Raw genomic sequence first — 22,231 nt, 5'->3', positions numbered from 1 at the left:
AGCATGGAAATTGCTAAAATAATTGAAGAAGAAAATCTGAAGTATTTTCCATGGAGTTCATACTATCAGAAAGAACATGTGGTTTCTTGTGTGCTACATTAATTCTGCATATATGAGCTGAATCTGAAAACTGCATGATATGAAATTTTATTGTTAAACCATTGCGTGGCATATTTGTAGAGTTAGTTTATAGAGTTTTCTAAAAAAATATCTTGGGCTATTGGAGTAACAGTATTTTTTAGCACTTTGTTGTTTGTAGTGTTTAAATTCTATATGAGAGACGTGTATTGAAACCAAATGATGTTTCTCTTTTCATAACTGCAGCAGATTCTGAATGTCCTGAGGCTACAACTGACTGGCACACAGAGAGATTAGATACCCATTGCATAGTAGCAGTGTCTGAAGAACAGTAGAGCTGTATAGACTCCTTTAAACATATATCATTTAAAAAATGTGACTCAAATAAAGAAGGGCTTTGTGGTCAGATATATATTAAATTAAGTTACAACTTATTTAATCACACTGAATCTATGTTGTAGCATTGCTGAAATTAGAACAATGGGCTATAGTATGGCAAAAGGTCTAGTTAATTTTTCTTTGAAACATGTGAGGCATGCCATTACAGTAACTCTTCTGGGAATACTTTAGATTGAAGGTGTAAAGGTCTGTGATTACATTCCAGGTTCATGCCACAACTCATCTTAGTTCAGGAGTTTTGCAGCAATGAACTGTGACCAAGGAGAGTGGGAGAAAAGAAAAAAAGAAGTCTGTAGTGCAAACAGCAGAAATGTGCATTTATGGAGCTTTTCATGGTGTGTTAATTGGTACACTATGAGATATACTAGGTTTACAGAACATGCACTACAAGCTGCAGTATGTCCATGGTACTTGTGTCTGGGAAACATGACAACTCTGGCTGAAAATGTCTTGAAGACTTCACAAGAAGGGATATACTGGGTAATTGTACTCCATTTCTGAAAAGTTGTTTGTTGTGCTCTCCTTTCCCTTCCACAAACTCAGTTTTTCTCCTTCTCAGACTTTATTTCTGTCCCATTCCATCTTTAACCATCTTTCAAGTGCATGCCAAAGGAATAGACCAGAGAGCTACTAGCAAGGCCTCTTCGCTCCTGCTACTCATGTATAGGTGTTGCAACAACTAGACATGTTTCTGCACTACCTTACATATTGCTCCGCACCACAAGTCTGACTGCTCTGGTTCACTGGTTCAGCCATTTAGCTCCTAATTCATCTTCTGTTTTTCTTTCTCTCTCTCTCTTTTTTTTTTTTTTTTAATGTGCTGTGTGAAGAGCCATCAGGTATAATAAAGGAGGGGGAAAATGATAAGAGAGATGTTTTTGGCTTGGGGTTAACGTGACTGAAAGTATCTTCTGGCAGCTGAAAGACTGCCATCTATTATTGTCTCTATAGCAGGAGTCAGAGCACATGTGCTACAGATCACTGGGAAAAGACTAGGCAAAGTGTTTGGTGTAAGGAACAATCTTTAATACCTGCTGGTATCTTAAGGACATTAAAAAGTTGTCTTTGCAGTCACAAGGGCTAAACTTCTTTTATAAAGCTTCTGCTCTGCACAAAGAAATAAAGTTGCAATGAGAAGAGATCTAACTCCCCAGAGCAATTTCTAACAAAAACAAATCAAGCAAAGTCCTTTCAGAATATTTCTACTTGTAAAAACAAGACCTTTTTTACTGACTTCAAAGGGAAAATATGCTATAAACCACTTTTCTAATGTATTTATAAACAACGATTTGTCACTTTATTCTTCAACAAGGTAAATAAAGCCACAAAATGCGTAGGTCAGACCTTCAAAAAACATACCGCCTTTAAATCAGAAGAAACATTTCACGCTGCATCTTCAAAACAATTTTACTAGAATTCTTTCTGGCAATGAGACTAGTTGTGGAAACAGTAACCCTACCTAGCTTTAAATCGTTAAATGTCAGAGCTGGGCTTTTGTTCACAATAGAACTAAATGATGTACAGCACCAAGTGAATGACCTTTACAGATTCACAGATTCACAGATTTTTCTAGGTTGGAAGAGACCTCAAGATCATCGAGTCCAACCTCCGACCTAACACTAAGTACTCCACTAAACCATATCCCCAAGCTCTACATCTAATTTACTGAATAAACAATTTGTTGCAGTCTCTGGTGAAGCCTTTCCATTGACATGACTTTAGATTAGGTGATATGTTAGAATAAACACTGGCAATATCCAACAGTAAAGGAAACATTCAAAATATTACTTTATTTCCCCTTCCTCCCTAAAGTCTGTCACTTCATTCTCACGCACCTGCTAAAGAAAAGCCCAGGGCTACTTGAAACACTCAGAGTTTTAATCTGCATGGAAGACAAGTTGAAGGTAATGGCAACGCCTGTTCTTCCTGCTATGCTCATACTGATTACACAGAGGACGGAAGAAACTAATTGTAGTTTCTGGGTTAAGGGCCAGCTTGTGTCAGGAACTCGGGTAGCCATGAGCTTTTCTTTTTCCCCATAAAACCTGAGCGGCTTCCAAACAAAATGGGTAAAAGCACGCTACTTTCACTTTGGGGTGTCATGATAGTGCTCCCTCCACGCTCTCCAGGAGCGCTGAGGTGGGTATTCATCTCTCCTAAATGGAAAACACAGGAGCTTGGTTTCAGAAACAAATTTCTCCAAATTCCTTATGTTGGCAACATGGCAATGCCTTTTTGGAACTGCATTCCAGGGTGCTTAGCAGTGGTCTCTACAGGATGTGCTAAGGAAATGAGGCTGTGTCTCTTTCTTCCTCCTGTTGGAGTGCAGGGTGTGGTGTCAACACGAAGTAACTCGCTATCCTGAAGAGGATGCTGTACTGTTTGGATTCATCTTTTCAAAGGCCAACGTATTGCCAGTCAGCCTACAGCAGAGAATGGTGTTTACATGGCATGGTTTGTTTTCCTGAGCATAGGCAACTGCGTGTTACATATGAAGTGTCTCCTAAGCACCAGGCATTTTCAGAGGGGTGTGAAAGCAGAGTACCAGCCTAAGTACGCAGCTTACAGACAAATGGTGAGAGCACAGATGGGATGCAGTGCCAGAAGCCCACAGGGAATGAGCAACAGAACTGAGCATGCATTTTGTTTGATGATGGTTGGGTAGAGACTGTATGCTTGGTAGCGGCTTCTGATTTTGTATTTCAGTGCAGTCATGCGAATTTTGAAGAGGTTCAAGGAGCTATCTGTTTAGTTAGTCACACCTTAGGGAAATTTTCCATATAGCAATTGAGTATCTTGCTGTCTAGTAGCATGATTCTATTGTTATTGGGGGAGAAGAATTGGACTCTTCTTTGGTCAGTTACTTAAAACAAACTGGTGAAAAACAGGTGCAGTAAGCAATCAAGTTTGTGCTAAAAACTTCCCCTCTCCAGTTCTGCACTAATAAATGGGGAATTTACTAATATCCAGGAAAAATTCAGTAGATAAAATAATTGGCCCCAGTGTGTGTTATACAAACTATTTCTTTGTCAACTTGAAACCAATCAGTAAGCTTATCAGGTAAATATAATTGGTTTAGGCATGTTCATGCTTCTAATGCTAATCTAGCTGTTTAACTCCTTTTACAGGTTTGCTCTTCATTAGCTGTCATGTGCATAATTTATGATCTAGTTTTTCAAAGCATACAATTCTATGCTTTGGGCCCCATCTATCTTCCTTTTAAGTTTTGCTACAGAAAACTTCAGAAGAGAGGATCAAATCATATTGATGTATAAACCTATACATAGCAAGTGACTGAAAAAGCAGTATATATCCCCTGCAAACCAATATAATCTCTTTGCAGGATCCCAGCTGTGTGGAAAGGACATGAAATTGTTTGATTTTTCCTGTAAGTGATGCATGTATATTCAGTTACCAGAGCCATCTACTGTTCGTCTCGAGTAAGCTGTGCAAAACTTGGTGTATTTGGCTCGATGCTTGTCAGCATTCAAGGTCGCACGGCTGGCTGACCTGCCAGAGTACTCAGAACAACTGAGGTATTACAGGGGACAAAGGAATCGTGACAGTAGGAGGCTGCAAGGAAGCAAAGGGGGAAGTAGGAGCCTGCACCGGGGCAACACGTTTGGATGTATGTGAGGAGGTGAGAAGTGGATATTAACAGAGCTTCATGTGTAGCTAAACTTCCATATGGTTAAGCAGCTGTGTGCTTGCTCCTCTCAAAAACACATTTTGCTGTTACAGCCTGGAGCTGATTCGTTCAGCATTGCACTCCAGGACATAGCATAATGAAGGAAAGCCGTACTTTCTACTTGGGTTGTAATATTTAAATTAAATACCAGGTACAACGTTAAAAAACTTTTGGGTGACTTACAAATCTAACTTCTTTTTCTATCACATCTTTTAGAAGAGTGTTGAGTTGATCTTACACCTTATTTGATCCAGTATGAAGATAGGGCCTAAATCCCTGTAACTAATGTGTACCTATATTTCTGTATTTTAAGGAAATCTTGGTTTGTTAGCAAAGGTAGAAAGAGGGTTTTTTTTTGTTCTGCTCTTCAGTTATCCATCTGGCTTGTGAAGCTGAATTATTAGCAGCAGTGTTGACAGAAGAGAGTGGGAAATTAACTAAAAGCGTAAAGGAGAAACCAGAGGGGAAGGATATTATGTGCCCCAAGGAATTATTTTTCTTAACACACAATCCCTTCCTAGACTCATAACCACAACACTGAGCAGACTATTCTGTTTGTAAGTTTTTGTATCTTAAAAGTCTACATCATCATGTACACTACTCAAACTGCAGAATGTTATCTTCCAAATCTTGATTAACGTCTGTCATAAATATTGTGTTTGCTTTTGATGAAAGAAATTGGGGGGTTTTATATGCTACTTGGTTTTCTCTTTCTCTTCAGTCACTTTACTTCGCTATAATGCTTCAGGTAAGCATATTTAAAAAGTATATATTAAATGGATTTGAAATTGAAACATGGAATACATTAGGAAGATTTTAGGAAGATGGTGGAATTTAAAATGCAGCTAAGAGATGTTTGCCAACACACATCTTTACTAGGTGACAGAGCATATTAGGTAGCAAAGTTATAAAGAATTATGAGATTATGTCAGATTTGGATTTGAGTTGCTCTTCCGGGTTTTTGGTCCTGAGATAGAGTACAGCCACTTCAAGAGGTAGTTTCAGCAGCTTTTTTGTTTTTCTCCTTTTGTATCTAATACAAACATTACTCATCCATCTGTGTACACATATAGGTATGAATCATTCATCTATGTCTTTTCTGTAAAGCTGCTACAGTTAGCAGTGCTGGCAATCAGGAGTAATTCCTGCAGATCCCAGTTAGCCTCAGAGTGTGAGAAGAGATCAAAAATGATGTCTCATCCTGTAAAGTGTCTGTGACAGGAAAGGTACTGTTTGTTTTCTCTTTTGCAGAGGAAAAGCGCAGTCTGGATGTCAGTATCTCTTTTAAATATTGTGGTGGAGGGGCAAAAATCAAGGTGTAGCTTTACACATATAGTACCATTTTCATCACATTTCAAAATCTTTAGGAAATCTTATACTCCTATTTATCCACTTCTTTCAAAAAAATCCCTCAGGATAAAATGCATAATTTTGTGCTTATTCATGTTTTGACTCAAAAAAACTTGTGGAAAAATGTAGCACTGCATTACATTTCTAAACCCACTATTCATACAGCCATATAGATTATATCCGAAATGAGAAGAAGAATTTTAAAGAACTCCTTCTAAACTGTCCAGTAGTATTCGTACTCACCTGTACACGATCAAATGTTTCATAACAAAGCAGATTAAAAAAATAAAAGCCACTTGTGAAGGACTGTAGAACTTTTTGCAAAAATTTCAAGTACCCCTAGAAATGTCCCTGAATATAATAAAAGATGTAAACTAAGAGAACCGCCTTTCTTTGAAAAACAGAAGTAAAAAAAATATCTGTCCTCTAAAAAAACTTTAAAGAGAAAAAGTAGGATTATTTCAATTACACAGTCCACATCGTAAGTTTTCTAAAGAAAGTGTAATTCTGTGTTAATAAAGCTTCTTTACCTTGACAGTACAAGGTTTGGTTTGAACCCAGAAACCTGTTCTGGAGTTTTAATATCTCCTTGAATAAGCTCAGAAAAAAAAGAAGAGGTTCTGCAAAAGAGACTTTACACCACTTATTTTAAGCCTTCCAAAAGGAACATTTTGCAGGTTTCATTTTTTCTTTTGTGTGTGCAAAAACCCAGACTTGTGAAGATATGTTGCTTTTCCATCACTTTGTGCATATATGCTTATAAATTTACTAGGTGTATCTTTAGAGTAACTAATGATAAATTTGGACTTTGTTCCTGTAAGAAGGAACTTAAATGCATTAAAACTGCATTCACTCGTGTGGCAATTTCTGCATCACTTGAAAATTCTCGATCAGCATTCGATTTCTTATAATCTCTTAATTTCTTTCAACCACAAATTTGGGGTTAGATCCAGGAACTGTTGTGTAGTACCTAAGATAATGTTTTGTTTTCTTTTGTTTTGTTTTAACATCAGTGTCAGGCTACATGATTGTAACTTTTTTAATCTTGAAGCTCTAATTGCTCTTTGCATGTTCACTGCACCTCTCCATTCCAATCACCTTCAGAACTGAGGTCTTACGTAGACATTGACAAAGTCAATGTACATATGTACAAATCTGCTAAAAAACTGAAGAAAGTAAGGACCATTATATCTTAAAATATACACAGAGCAAACACTGCAGTGTATGTAATGCAGATAGAAATGTTGCTAATGTGATTTTTTTTGTATCTGTTGGTCTATAGCTGCAGTTTTAAAGAAGTCCAGCATATCTATTTGTATTGCTATGGCACTGGGTTATGTAAGACAGAAGACCTATCAGAATTTTCTGAAATAAGGTTGTACTCTTGAGCACCTCTGCATAATAATTCTCACAGGCCACTGTTTCTGTCTGTTAGCATGAGCATACTTTTTTTTTTCCTTTTGTTTGTGTCTTCTTGACTTCATGATGCATAGCAAGAACAGAGATGAGATGAAATACTTTCCTTTTCGATAAACATTTATATTCTTGATTAGTCTACTGGAGGTGAACCGGGGAATTTGGAGAAGTCAAAAATATTATTTTATTGTCTTGCTTTGGCATTTTTTTTTCCTTATTACAACATAAATTTAAAGAAGCATCAAAATTAGTCAGTCTGTCTTCACATGCATATCTTGATTTCAGAATGGCCCAGTCCTGCTGTTCTGAAAACCATGGAAAGGAAAACTACTGCTTGTGTTCACTTTTGAAACAGAGAGCCCAACTTGAACAATACGTTTTGAAATGTATTATTTTATCAAGGTAATGGCAAGCAAATAAAGGCAAGGAAATGAAAGGGGAGACAGCTGTGCAGTCAGTTCTTGACAAGAAAGATATAGAATGGACGTGGAAAACAGTGACAGGTGAGGCCACTGAAACTATTTATATAATCCACATCGCTGTAATGTTTGAACCTTTTGGAAAAAAAAAGGCAGACTGGGTCAGGGGGAAAGAGGGGAGAGGTGGAGGTTAGAAACCACTAAATCAAAGGGGAGGTCAGAATGTCACAAAAGGAGAGAAATATAAATTAAATAAGATAAAGGGAGACATAGACAAGCATGCAGTTTCAGAAAGCCAGAAGAATGTAACTGACAGACCACAAAGTGCAAAGGGAAGAACTGATTGAAGAGGAATTCGTTACATTGCACGTTTTCATCATAACCAAGCTCTGCACTTACGTGGCTGAGCCTTCACCTTTTTGGTCGCATTGTTTCCATCCCGTGTGGCTGGATTGATTCCTTCTTTCTTTTGCCTGCTACTGATCAAAAGACAGGACAAGGAAGAAATTTCTGAGGGCCAACAGGTTATGAAATGCATTTTGTATAATGCAGCTAATTTACAGTGCAAAATTAAGTTTATCTGTCTAGTTACTATGCCGAGTAGTTCTGAATAAATCTGGCCATTACATACCATTATAGCTGTATGTTTCATATGACTTACTTTGCTGCTTCTGATGGCAAACACTGCTGCATCGTAGTGCCAGATTGATTTCTATAAAGGTGATATCAAACACCATAATTCCACTAACTTAAATCCAGCTATGTCTCAGTTTAAGCTAAGGTTTTGGCCGAAGTGTTTGATAGATGGTTGCTAGAAGAGGAACAGTAGTGTGGGAAAAATGAATGAGTGAGTGAGCTTGGTTTTACAAAGCATCTGATTCCTAAGTGAAAAGGTTAGGAAATGATAGGTGCCCACTCCCATCTTACTGAGCAGCTCATTTACTTATGTTTATTCCAACCAGAGACCTGTAAGGCTAAGAGATAGTTACATACCTTAATTCTATTGATGGAAAAGTCTTTCAGATGCTTTTCTGCTTTGTCTTAGATCAAGGGAAACAACTGCAATTAATTTAGCTGTTTGGTCAATCAGAAAAACAATCAGCTGGCTTGTTTGATAGTGTTGATATCTTCACAACGACAACAAAACAGTGCAATTGCTGTTTCCCATCTTTTATTAATACACATTTGAACTTCTGGTTCTGGATCCATATCAACTCTTGGTCTTCCCCAAAGTTTCCAGTAACTTGCAATATGGAGCTTCAACAATTTCTGGGTAGTATAGAATGGCTATGTGACAGTTTAGACAGTGGTTGTTTGGGAATTTCTCCAGACATTTTTGAGTTTTGAGTCAAGTCTGCATGGAAAGAAAAAGAGTTCAGCCTCATGCAGCAAGCTTCTGGTTTTTAAAGCACTCACCGAATCAAGACATTCAATAGCAAGCATTTAACAGAAGATACAAGGTCATTGTTGTACTTTAGCCTTGTACAGGTACCTAGCTTCCCAGGGAACAGGAATAGTTGAAATAGACTGTCTGCAGAGTATAAAATGAAACATATGCCTACATCCGTTTGGAGGACAAAGGTCCAATTTGATATTTAGTGTCAGGAAAGAAGAACCCAACCTAATGTTTTAAGCAGCTGTCACCTCCGTAAGTGGCGTGCAACCTCAGATAATGAACGTCAAATTAAAAGCAGATTTGTTTAAAGACAAAAACAGACAACAAAGCTATTCCCCATGAACTGTCCTTTAGCCTTCCGTTGTACTTGTAAAGTGCAGTGATCTTTGATGCTAATGTCTTCAAATGGAGAAGAAAAGTGAACTTTGTGGGGCATGTAGAATATCAAATTTGTACTTTTGTAGGCCAGAAGATGTTGAAAGACTTCTGAGACTGTTTACACCTCTTTTGCAATGAGACATCTGTCTGAGTCCACGCTTTTCACAGTTGTGGCTTTGTATAGTGAGAAAGATGTGAATGCCAGATGATGTTTACTGAAAGAAAAAAATCTTATGCTCTCCATCATGCTGAATAGCTTTTTGCACTTTTATTATTGTTATTATTATGCATGTTATGAAGAAGAATACAGTCCTGTAACAAAGGAGAACAAATTGCAGTTTCCATATCTTGTACTGAAACTCTGTGTTTAGCTATGATAGCTGTGCTATTTCTCTACATGGTATTTTAGTTGAAATAAACTGTTCAATTTAATACACTAAATAATATTTGCTAAATATCAAAAAGGCCACCGAGTTCTGTATGTCCCCTTGATACATAGGGGACAATAGAGATTAATAAAGTACCTTTTCAATTGAAAGAAAGAAAGAAAGAAAGAAAGAAAGAAAGAAAGAAAGAAAGAAAGAAAGAAAGAAAGAAAGAAAGAAGGAAAGAAGGAAAGAAGGAAAAGAAGGAAGGAAGGAAGGAAGGAAGGAAGGAAGGAAGGAAGGAAGGAAGGAAGGAAGGAAGGAAGGAAGGAAGGAGGAAAGAAAGAAGGAAAGAAGGAAAGAAGGAACAAAAGAGAAAAAAAAGAGAAAGAAAAAGAAAGAAAGAAAGAAAGAAAGAAAGAAAGAAAGAAAGAAAGAAAGAAAGAAAGAAAGAAAGAAAGACCAACTTTACATTATTTTGAAATTCTGTGTCTGTGCAAATAATGGTATAAATTAAATGAACTGACAGCCAGTACTTTCAGTTTTTGTAAAAATAGTTTGATTTAGGGAGAGAGCTGCAATTTAAGATTCGCATGCTTACAGCATAGGAAAGACAAACAAAACTCTTTGCAGTGTCTTCCCAGTACAGGCAAGTGCTGTTAATGCAAAGTTTGTTCAGCATCCCTATGGAATTGTAACAGTGAGGTCTTGACCTTCTTCTGAGGTATAATAGCTCAGATCTCTGTATCCATGAAGAATCTTTTTGAAGTCACAGGTTTACACTGAAGTGCTTTTCTGTCACAGTGTATCATCTGGCCTATTTGTTTTAGAAGATCACAGGAATTTAACTGAGTAAAAGTAGACTTAAAATACTTCACAAAGATATTTCAGTTTAAAAGAAAAGTTTGAGATCACAAAAATGGCCCTCTTAACAAAATAAAGTCAGTGTGAAAGAGTGTTTCTAATCTTGGTTCAGGCAATGATGAAATGAAAATACTGTTGTGCTTGATATCAGGTTCACCATTCATACGTTGCTGTTCTCTTCTTGCAGATACAGAGGTGATCATTCTTAAAACAGACGCTTTCTTCATCGTGATAAGTAGGTAAGTGCACCTGTAGGTAGATGAACTCTACCAGCTTGTATATAAGAGCAGAACTGTACCTGTACTCTTTGAAGGAAGGCATACTGTGCACTTTGCTATGTGCCTGAAGAAAGGGTTTATTTCATCTTTACCTTGTTCTGGAGGTTCAGCCACATAGATGGCTTGTTTATCTACACTTGTCTTTTATGTCCCAACAAAAAGAGGCTTCAAAGAGCATAAGTAATGTATACTCAGCAGTAAGCTACAGTATCTAAGTTTAGAGAAACATCAAATTATCTTTGTTTAAAAATAAAGCTCATAAAGAAGATTGTAATTATTTGTAGAGGTGAGATGGAGAATCAGTAGCTTTCCCTATTTCCAGCCTTTAGGAAATAGCTGGACTTATTTTTGTTGTATAACTTTGAGCACTGTGAGATGGAGCTTTGGATTTTCAGATCCAGATCCTCAAATGTCATAGAATCATAGAACGTCTCAGGTTGGAAGGAACCTTGAAGACCATACAGTTCCAACCCCCCTGCCAAGGGCAGGGATGCCACCCACTAGATCAGGTTGCTCAGGACCTCATCCATCCTGGTCTTGAACACCTCCAGAACCATCCATGGCTTCTCGAGGCAACCTGTTCCAGTGCCTCACCACATATAAATACCTTTGAGAAGCAACTGCCTTGTGAGCCATTTTGTTAGGTAATGCATACACACAAAAGAAAAACTGTGGTTTTGTCCCACAGATAATTAAATCTTAAATACAAGTCACCATATAAAAAACGATGTAAATAATTTTTACCAACTTGATTTTTTCCATTACTGTGCAGATGTGATGTCTAAGATGTTCAGTTATTTGTGCCATTTCTTCCTTTTGTCCTTCTCATTTGTTCAGGCATTTGTTTTGACACTATTTCTTTCATCCATAGTGTTGGATAACAGTAAAACTGAGTTACAATATAACTTCTAAAATATCAGGTTATGAAGAAGAGCAGCATATTTCTTACAATGTCACATAGAAAACAAACTGTTTGCTTGACGTGGGCTTTCTTTTGAAATGGACCTATAAGCAGTAAGTTTATAAGAGAGAGTCTCTAAATATGCCAAGTGCCAAGACTATAATGCGGGGAAAGATTACAAAAGAACTTAAGTGTAAATGCATTGGAAGTCATGGTAAGAATTGATAATCTCATGTTCTGAAAGGGTGACCATGAAGAATACAATGCTTTCAAGCATTTATTACTCCATAAAATACACACAGAATTTTAAATGAAGGGCTATAATTCTGTGAGATTGCAAGATAAATGATGGGTAAATTGAGTTTTTACGTATTTATTTCCAAACATCACAAGAGCAATAAAAGAGCTAATAGGTACCATATAATGTGAATTGCACTGGCATTTTTATTACATAGTTAGGGGCAAAACATGCCAAAGGAAGGAAAATGGCTTAACCTGAAGTTCAGAATGTCCATCAGCAGGGGAAGTAGTCTAAAACAAAAAATACTTGCTTTAGAAAGTATTTTTGTCTATGAATGTTAAATGTGAAGGTCAACTGACTGTGACCTCAACTTTTGTTTAGTAGTGTAATGTGTGTATTGTCGGCTCTGATACGCAGGGTTCCTGTGTTTAGGAAACATAATTATAGGAAAATAGAATTTGGGTATTGAAGGTTAATGACCTTAGTGTATTCAATTTCATGCTATCCACAAGACAATTAAATTGAGTTTGTTCTAATACTATTTTTAATAGCTGCTGGACATTTTCAATTTGAAAGAGCACTCCTAGTGATTACAGGGCATGAGAAAACCAAATAACTTGAAAGAAATTTAACCTATTTTACCCGGTCTAATTGTTGTCTGGGTTCACTCCTTATGAAATCATCTGACTCCTAGTTCTCCAAGTCAGGTGGGGTTTTGCTGGAAACAAATCCCTGTGAATGCAGTGCACAGAGTGCTGAACTCTCTGCTCCTCTTGAAGGTCAGTGGGAGCAGAAAGATTTGGCAATTAGGATCAGCGCCTGCTTTGCACTTTGCTCTTATGTTGACTGAGGGACTCTGGTCAAAGTGCTGTGTATTGTAGATTGTTATAGTTGAATATAAGTAAGATATAAGTAACTGTGTTGACTTATGAAATTACATTGCCACTGACTTGGCAATGTCTCACATGCTCCATAATTGCTATATGCTCAAGAGTCTATAAGCAATTTTTTTTTTTGTAACATCAGTGGTAACATTTAGTCTTCAGTTCATATTTTGTCCCTCTGAAGGCCGTAGAAACATGCCATTAACTGCTTACAGACAGAATCTTGTGTTCTGATTTCTGGTAGAGCTATAGGTTTTAATTGTTTGGAATGACAGTTTTCACTTAAGCAGTAATTGTCTTTCAGCAATCTGCAAGTTTACAAATGCAACAGATGTGTGGCTTCATTTTTCAGGGAGTGTGGCAAAGCATTGTCAGATTGTAACTTAATCATGGATACTGCTGTCAATGTCTTAGCTGCTTCAGTAGTTGCTATCCTGCAGCAACAACATAAAGGCAGAATTTAGACCTTAAACTTTACTGTCTTCTGAGGTAATGACAGCAGTTAAATTAAAACAGTCTATTAATTACAGTGAAAAAAAAAAAAAAAACAAAAAAACAACAACTTTGGTTCATTTGGGGGGTTGGGGTTGGAGGATTACTTCTCGGTTATCAGAATTACTCTTTGCATGCTAAAATTAATCTGGTGTCACTTTGGGGTATAATGTATTTCTGGGCTGGCTGCTATACACCCCTTATGATGCTGTGAGTGCAAACCCCTTTTTGCTCTGTTACTGGAACTATTTTCATCACCATTGTGCTTCCTGGAATGAAGAAGACACAAAAATCATTTTTCCAGATTCTTATGACTTTACCATTTTACCACTTCAAGATTTGAAACTCAAACCTCTCACAAGGGAAACAGATAAGGAAAAAAATCATTAATGTTTTCCCATGATGAATCCTTTAAAAAAGATTTAATTAGTGAGCATTAAAAACAAAATTGTTTGGTTGTAGTATGAGTAAACAGGCTATTCTTTTAAGCAAGAAAATAGTTTGAAAGTTGGTGCAAATTTCTAGACAGAGGCAAATTCAGTAAAAAAAATTCTAAAGATCTGTCCTTGGCAGGTGAGATGAGAAAAATGTCCATGTATATATTCCAAATGACCTTAAATAATAGGTTGTCTGAACAGGGGCTTTAGCTATGTCCTAAGTAATACACTGCAGAATTTAAAACATTAATAGGAATTAAAACTTCAGAATTTTTGTTTCATTTATAATATATTTTATAGCTACAGGAATTCAATTACAGTATGTATTAAACCCATAATTTGTCTGATGATCTTTACACGAATCTTTGCAATTCTCCCAATTTATGCAAATAAATTCTTATGACAAAACATGGGATGAAATGTGAAATGCTTCTTATGTTCTGTCTGGAAAAAAAATGAGACTTGTAGAACATGAAAGGGACATTGCACTCATCAGTTGGAGTTCTGTTTATGTAGATGTTAGACAGCACAACAACAGGTAATAGCCTTATTTTCAATAATATTTTGGCTAGTCTAGTTTTTGATACATTAATTAAATGCCTTAAATACTTATCGTATTGAAAAGGATTTTGGTATTTTCAAATCAGATGTTACACGTGGGAGTTTCTGCAATACAAACAATGGGGAATGTAGAAATTATTACACTTGCCTTTAACTGAGAAAAGTATTAGATTTGGATTTAGAAATGATTTTTGCAATAATTTTATTAAGTAAAGACTGTTGAAAAGACTGAGATTTGAAAGTATGTGAGATAAATCTAGTCACCTTGTAATTACTTTAAAATCAGATTAGCAATAAAGACTTCATTACGATCTTTGTAATATAAAACTGCTCAAAAATATTTAGATATTAAGAGCTCAGTCACTAAAACAATCTAGATCTCACAAGATTACAGCTTTTAGCTTCTCTATCTTACAGTTAACTCTCTTTAACAATGTTCTGTAAGATTAAATCCTTTATGATGGCAATCTTTATTCTGTGTTGAAATTTGCTTAAATGCCTCTGAAATATATAGAGGATAATTTTCTTTTTTATCTCACTCACATGTGCCCATATGTGTAATATGAAATTGTAATTCCACTCTGTTTCATAGTATGGACATCTATTTACTTTACATGAAAAATTATTCTGCATACTTATTCACCTTATTCTGTATACTTAGTGTAAATACAGGAAATAGTGTTAATAAAGGAAATGAGCGAGTATTAGCTATTGAATTTCAAATTCACATAACTTCCTCATCTAAACAAGGCTATAGATGAACAAACCACCCTCATTCAGCTGCATTTTAAAATAGAATTTACAAATTAAAACACCCTTGCATCTCCTTTCTCTAACTCCAAGAGCTTACACAGAAATAAAGGCAATGATGGTCACTTACATTTAACTAATCTATTCATACAAATGCTTTTATTATCAAAATTCTGACCACTTTCACATTATATATATAGACATATATAGAGATACACTCTCATAAGTATACAAAATATATCAACACCACATTTATAGTGTATGAGCATATATGTGTACCTAAAATATCTTAGGATACATACATGCATGTATATCTGTTTGTATTTACCTGAGATATTATCTATACCAAGAACAGACAATTTAAAGTTTTAGCTTGTTTCCTCCTGATTCTGGGGATGTTAAAATGACTTCTGCCTTTCTCATTAGTACCAAATCTATATTGAAGTAGAAGCATACATTTCAATTACAGAATTTTACTCATGTTTGAAATCTGAAATTAGCTCCAGCTGTCTTTCATTCTCTCACAAAAATAGTTACAAAAACAGTCTGTACTGAATTGTTATCAAAATCTGTCTGTTTGAAACTCTAGTCTTCAGTCTAATCTCAATTCTAATGTAATCTGGGTTACAATTTTTAGTAATCCAGAAAAATTTATTCTCTTAGGACAGCTCATTCAGTTGGCAACAGAGAAATGGTAGGTCTCTCATGAACGGGTGTCTCTTTCCTAAGTCACCTGTAATTATTATTGGAAGAATTCTGTATTTTAAGCTCTTTCTTTTAGTGAGACACTGAATTTCTAGAGCATAAAATGACAATCTAGACCATTTATATTACACACAATATATATTTTTTCCTCTTACAACTATACATTGATTATTTCAGTTATAATGGCCAACCATATAGTATGAAATGGTATGAAACAATTGTAGTCCATTCATCAGTATTACTGTTTTGATTTTGACCATTCAAACATACTCTCTTAAAGAAAGGACAAAAAGCAGAGATAAAATGTTTTGGGTTTGTGGTTTGTTTATTATTATTATTATTATTACTATTATTTTATTTTATTTTGGGAGGAGGATGTTTGTATCTGTTTGGAACAAAGACAAAGAAAGGAGGATTGGCTATTGCTTTCAGCCTTTGCAGCTGCTTCAAGCTGAAGTGACAGGAGGGCTCACAGAATAATGACGGTGATGTGAGGTTTGGTGCATTTTTGGATTGCTGTTTCGGTGGGGATGCACAGTCAGCCCACACTGAGTTGGCATGTGCCATACGTGCTCATGAACATCATAAATAAAATGCAGAGCTATGTGAGACCCTCTTGAGACTACAATGCCGTATATTCATCCAGCCTAGCACATTAATTTAATTTATAAAAATGTAGCAGATGACTACTACATATGAAGATGGTTTGTTTCAAAGTGGTAAAATAAAGGTTCCGCCTATATTGATATTGCCCTTATGTATGTTGCCACTACTTAGCTCTTTATCATTAATTTCCCTTTAGTTCAGAATTAAAATATAAAAAGACAGCTTCAGAAAAAGAAGAGTATGTTCTAAATATGGTTATAACAGTCCAAACCTGGTGTATAAATTCCCCTCCAGTAACTGAAAATAAATAGTGAATGCCTTAGGCAAAGAAACAGCTTGAAATCCTTCTGGAAAAGAAAGAAATGATGTTATCTTGTCGTATTTCACTCTTCTGAGGCCTACCTAGAACTTGAGGCGTCTCCTGAATTTAAAATACATCCGTCAGAATCCAAATGCTTCAGTACTGAATGTGAGAGCCACGAGCTTACGTAGTGCTCAGTGAATACCACTAGGTACGGATACAATTAGAGGACTACGCATTCAAAGTGTATGAAAGGCATCTGATAGATCTAATATATATAGCTCAGCAACCTTAGGGTAAATTGTTACATGGATTTAGCACAGTATAGTTGCATGATTTTACCTCTTAGCTGCATTCTTTTTGTCTCCTACTCTGCCTAATAATAACAATAATAATAATAATATAATACAATAATAATAATAATAATAATATAATATGGCGGGCTGGGGAAGAAGGTGAGATATACCTCTTCCCATGTGGAAGAGTGGTGCCACAGTCAATATCTCAGAGATATCAGAGTTATGGTTGTTCCCATCATGCTCTTCAAAACATGTTCTGGTGTTAAACTAGAAGGAATGATTTAGACATGTTCTGGGGCAAATCTGCTTGTGTATTAAAAATAGAAGGCAGAGACGACACTATGAATCAGAAACCGGTCAGAATTCCTGTAATATGCATAAACATGTATAAAAAGAAATGGGTAATTTTATATGAAGAATTTAAACAAAATGCCAAGCAAAACCCCCACAAAATTGCTTTGTGCTTGGAGAATAAATCATATTGTCACATAGGAATTTTTACCCAGGAAGAACTGCTATTCTATGTCCTATCACTTCAAATAAATGAATTCTTTGTTCTTCACCTCCTTCAGTTCTGAAGTTTTAGTACCCAGAAAAGGTCTATGTAGCACTTTTGAAAGTGACAGTGTTTCAGACTAGAAGTATTCTTCTGCTGTGGTCCTATGCTCCTTCTGGGGAATATTACATTGAAAAAATGAGGAGAAAACTGAGCTGAGAAAAATCTAGTCCTGCTGATGGGACACAGGTAGAGGGAGAATATTTTTCAGATTTCTTTCTTGTCTGGAATGATGAGGAGCTGGTAAACACAACATCGAACAGAGAATGAGAGAAGGAAGTGCCAAAGGTTATAGTATAACAGCCTTGGGTGGAAAAACAAAGCGTAGGAGTGAGAGGAGACATTGCTGGAGATGTTTTGTTTGTTTTTGAAAGAAAGAGGCTAAGAAGGATAGCAGGGGAGTAGGGAAATGATTGTGTGTGGTCCAAGCATCCAGAACTCTTGTTAAAATTTAATTAAATGAAGCAATTAAAAAATCTTATCTAACAAATAAGTAATCTACATGTGGCTATCATCTGTTCGGTGGACTATGAATCCACGGCCTTCAGGGAATATCATAAATCCGGATGATGTCCATGAAGCCTGATGTTGCATTTGGATCTCAGTCTGACAGATATGTAAAATCTCAGGGAGACAGACAGCTCCCCACTGTCTGCATCTGAGGAAGGTTCCTGTGCAATGTTTTAATTAAGGTTATTTATTTCTTTATTATGATGATTGCATTTTAATTGCTTACGAAGCACCCCAGGGGTGGAGGTGTAGGTACCTTATTAATTTTATATGACAGTAAGGAAAGGGAAAATGTTGCAGTTTTAGAAAATAAAACGGTAGTTATAGACTTCTGATGCAATTTAAGAATAAAAGCAATATGTTTCTTTAAACTCTCATAGATGTTCAATTAAAAAAACATTATCTTATTAGTCCTCTCCACTTAACATAGGTGACTGGCAGTGTAACTCAGAGCTAGGTCCACATCTTCACTGGACTGGTACACTAGCTAGACACACAAAAGCTTTGTGATGTGCATCTGTACTTGCAGAATTTAGTGGGACCTTTTGTGTAGGGTCAAAGTAGACGTTAATTCTTCCATTCAAAGCACTGCCTGAATAAATCTTTACTGGGGGAGTATGATGGCAAAAAGAGAGAGAGAAAAAAAAAAAAGGGGGGGCAAAAAAAGATTGCTGCTTCATGATGACAAGGCCCCCAGCTGCTGCTTCTCCAACTGTTCCTTGAGTCTGTGTTCCGTAAGTGGACAAGGACAAGGTATAGATAGTTATCTGGAGTGAAATCCGTGTTGTATAAAGATAAGCAGTGCAGGGCTTTTTATAAGCTCTAGGCTTTATCAGCCTCATGCAAGCAATGTTTTTGCTGCCAGGAACCCAAGTTCACAATCTGTATTTCTATATACCTCTGTTTGCATGTGTAGATTCTTAGATGTATAAACTCATCCTTGTGAAACGAACTTGTTTGATGCATAGCACAATATATGAGTCCAGCTGAAGTGGTGCTCTGGAAGTTGTGGGGGAATGGTTTCTGTTGTTTGTTTTGTTTTCTCCCATGAGCTATTTTTGCTATTTAATTCTTCATTCATAAAATGTTCTTGTACAAGAACAGAAAGATTTTTCTTCCTTCCTCATCTTTATTTTCATTGCTTAATTTACAAATGTCGAAAGTGATATTTTCAAGATGCCTTTTATCTGACCAAAGTGGGCTTTTAGGTTACTTCCAACACTGAAAATTGTTCCCTGCAGAAAAAATAAAATAAAACTGAAACATTTCAACAGCTATTAGACATTCTACAGTAATTCGAAATTTATTGTAGCTTTTCAGGTTTTAATATGCACTTTAATTAGGAAACGGTTTGGCATTTTTTTCCAAAGACTTAAAGGAATACCTCACTGGGATTATAAACAAGAAGACTAGTACCAATTACCAGGGGAAATTTTTTTACTCGGTAGTCAACATAAGGTCATATTGCTGATTTTCTCCTTTTCCTTCCCTTCTTGATGGAAAATCTAGAGCTCTAAAGATGCTGCTCAGTATTCCCCTCATTTAACTGCTTCCCACTTTATTTCCTTCCTGATTTTCTAATGTTGTATTGTAAGGTAATGATTTTCTTTCCTTTTAAGCAGGGAACACCAAGTTACAGAACAGAGACACTTGGGAAACAGGATCCTCTCTTTGTTTGGCAGCTACTGGTAACCTTCAGCAGATGATATACTTTTCTTCCCCACCACTTACCTATTTGTAACAAAATAATAGACATTTTAATTCCTAGAAGACTTAGGTGATACATACTTGCTAGGAGCAAGAGTTTATTGTTGACTGGAGAGTAGTGCAGTGAACGTTTGCTACTTTTTGCAAAGTTTTGCAGAATTTTGCAATCATTTTGTTTGGCCTATTCAGCCTGAAACTTCAGAATGATCTGTTTTCACAAGACAATCAATGTGAAAAGAGCAGTGAGACAGAGTTCTGTATGCGTGTGCATTTTTTTGGTGCATCAGACTGATGTATAACCTGCAAAACTTCTTTATACTGATTTTCATTAAGATATTTGATATATCGATCTTAAAAATTACAGAAAAAACGGTATCTTAAGGATTGCCACTTACAATAACACACTGGAGCATAGCTTACTCTTCTGAATTGCAGTTTGAGTAATGTGTCAGTAGAGCCTGGAGTGCTACTGTTTGTTATGTCTGTTCTGCCACCTAGAAAGCTCGTTTTAACTGGGGTTGTGGTCAGGAATTAGGTACTTCTACATCATCATGTGGCGGGATACTTCCGTGTACATTCCTAATGTATCAATAGTACTGTGGGTTGATGTTAATCTCCTCAGAAACTGGCTCCCTTGTAGCTATGACTTTCTCAGAGCAAATTCCCATATCTCAAATAATAGAGGATTCTGTGAGAATGTCCAGTTTGATCCTTGCTGTTAATAGTCGTACCACTTTTCATGCGGCCACAGTTTGCTGTACATATGCAGGTAGTTTTCATGTGCAGAAAATAAAGCTGCAGCTTCCAAAACATTCTTTTTATCCAATCCCTCTTTACTTTATCTGCCTCCACTTTATTTTTAAGGCAGTGCATCAGAGAGAGTGTTCTACTGTCTGAATCTTCTTGGCCTCTATAAAGAATAAAAATATATTGGGGGAAGAGAGGGGCATTTATTGGTTGCACCTGGATGCCTAACGTCCATGGCAATAATTCAGTTGCCAGAAGCATGTACACGGATGTCACGTCCTTGGCCACTCACTGTTACATGGAGCTGGTGTAGAGCCAATTCTTCACCTCTGGGAATTCCCTTCCGTCTAGCTTCTGTACTCTGAGGGCTAGAGTTTCAGAGTAGTAGAGACCATATAAATGATTTTTACTTCACACTGTGCTTTTCCAGTCATTGCTCTTAAATAAATTGCACGTGAAACCTGACAAAAATTCTTCAGTTGTTTCACCTTTGTTTTCCTTGGTTTTCTTCTACCTTCTTCCCTTTTTCTCTTTAATCCCCTTAGTTTCTTTCTGCCTTTTCCCCTGGTCTCTCTTCATCTTCCATGTCCTCCTGCCTGTTCTGTTTCCATCCCAAGCCAATACCGTCTGAGGCAGTGCCTACAGCACAAGGAGACACATATGAGCTAGCTTTAGACTAGCTAATTTTGGTACTGACAGCACAGTTTCTATTTTTGTCTAAAAGCCCAAATACGTACCCAGCTCCTCACCAAATACTGCACACGCAGTCACTTTGTGCTGCTGTCGGTGTCTGAGCTAGTTCCCATATGTGCAGGCATGGTGATTGCATTTTAGATGCACTCTGAGTGTGATGAAGAAAGGTTCAATGTATTCACTGCCTCCCTTTTTTAGCTGCTTAGTTATTGCTTACAGTAAAAAAGGCACCTCACTTATTAAGGAGCTAGTGTCTGCAGTCAGTCACTTACATGCAAGGCCTCTTTACTCTGTGGGAGGCACGGCATCCACAAAGCCCTGACTAGGCTCTTCTGGGTTGTCTGAGTTCTTTTAAAGTGTATTAAAAAAAAAAAAAAAAGGATACAGCCAATGATATTTTTTTTTTTAGGGATTTGAATTTTTTGTTGCTTGGTAATTCATGGAAGTGGTTTTTGAGCTTAATTTTTTTACTTATTCACTATTTATTTTATATTTATCTTAGATTTTGTTTTTGTTTTTTACTTCATGAACTCCCTTTTCCAACGGAGCTTGATATTAAAGCACGTTTATTTGATCTAGTTGTTTGTGCACCTGCATCATCAAAATTTCTACACAGCTTTGAGAGGAGTGTTTGCTGCCATTCAGTCTCTGCTACAATTAAAATAGCCAGGGAGAAGACTTCATGCTTAGCTATGGTCACATCTACAGCAAACTGCATTAGCTTTGTGGTAGTGGATCGCAGCAATGGCCAGACAACTACTTTCCTCATCTGCAGTAAACTGCCTCAAAGCAGTCAAGGAGAGAGGTGATGCCTAATGGAACTTAAGCAGCTGCTTTAAGTAGTTTTGGCTTGAGTGGCGGCACAATATCCAGAGCAGTGGCTTTCTAATGGCTGATAATTGTGCAGACCACCGGGTGAAGAGTGGGAGATGCTCAGACAAAAGCCCAAGTGTTTTGGGAAGTCAGGATGGTTCCCTGTAATCATGTCTATCCCTTTGCAGCAGCACATTGCATATGCAGCAATATGCCATTTCCTTTCTTATTAGCAAATCTGCACCCAATGGTTGCTTGGTTATGTCAACAAGCACATGTTTTTTCTCTTCCTGTTCTTGTTGTTTTTATAAGATTGGAATAGTTTTGGAATTTGGAGCAGGCAGAGGTTAGGGCAGCATATCAAATATATCAATTACTGTCTGCCTGAGTGTTGTTT

The 22,231-nt window shown here is 36.7% G+C and overlaps 1 protein-coding gene across 2 annotated transcripts in view; it reads left to right on the top strand.

The window, feature by feature from the left end:
- TMEM108 (transmembrane protein 108) overlaps positions 1-22,231 on the top strand; it is a 274,766-nt gene that overhangs the window by 44,608 nt on the left and 207,927 nt on the right. The window contains exon 2 of one of the 2 annotated variants that reach the window (XM_083825040.1): positions 10,541-10,592. The exons of the other annotated variant lie outside the window; for it this stretch is intronic. The gene's annotated coding sequence lies outside the window, so the exon portion shown is untranslated. The remainder of the gene's footprint in view (positions 1-10,540; positions 10,593-22,231) is intronic. 2 annotated transcript variants of the gene reach the window in all.

Source organism: Anser anser (genome assembly GCF_964211835.1).
Source record: "Anser anser genome assembly, chromosome: 2".
In the NCBI taxonomy this organism is placed as follows: domain Eukaryota; kingdom Metazoa; phylum Chordata; class Aves; order Anseriformes; family Anatidae; genus Anser; species Anser anser.
This window is presented reverse-complemented; position numbering and strand designations above follow the sequence as displayed.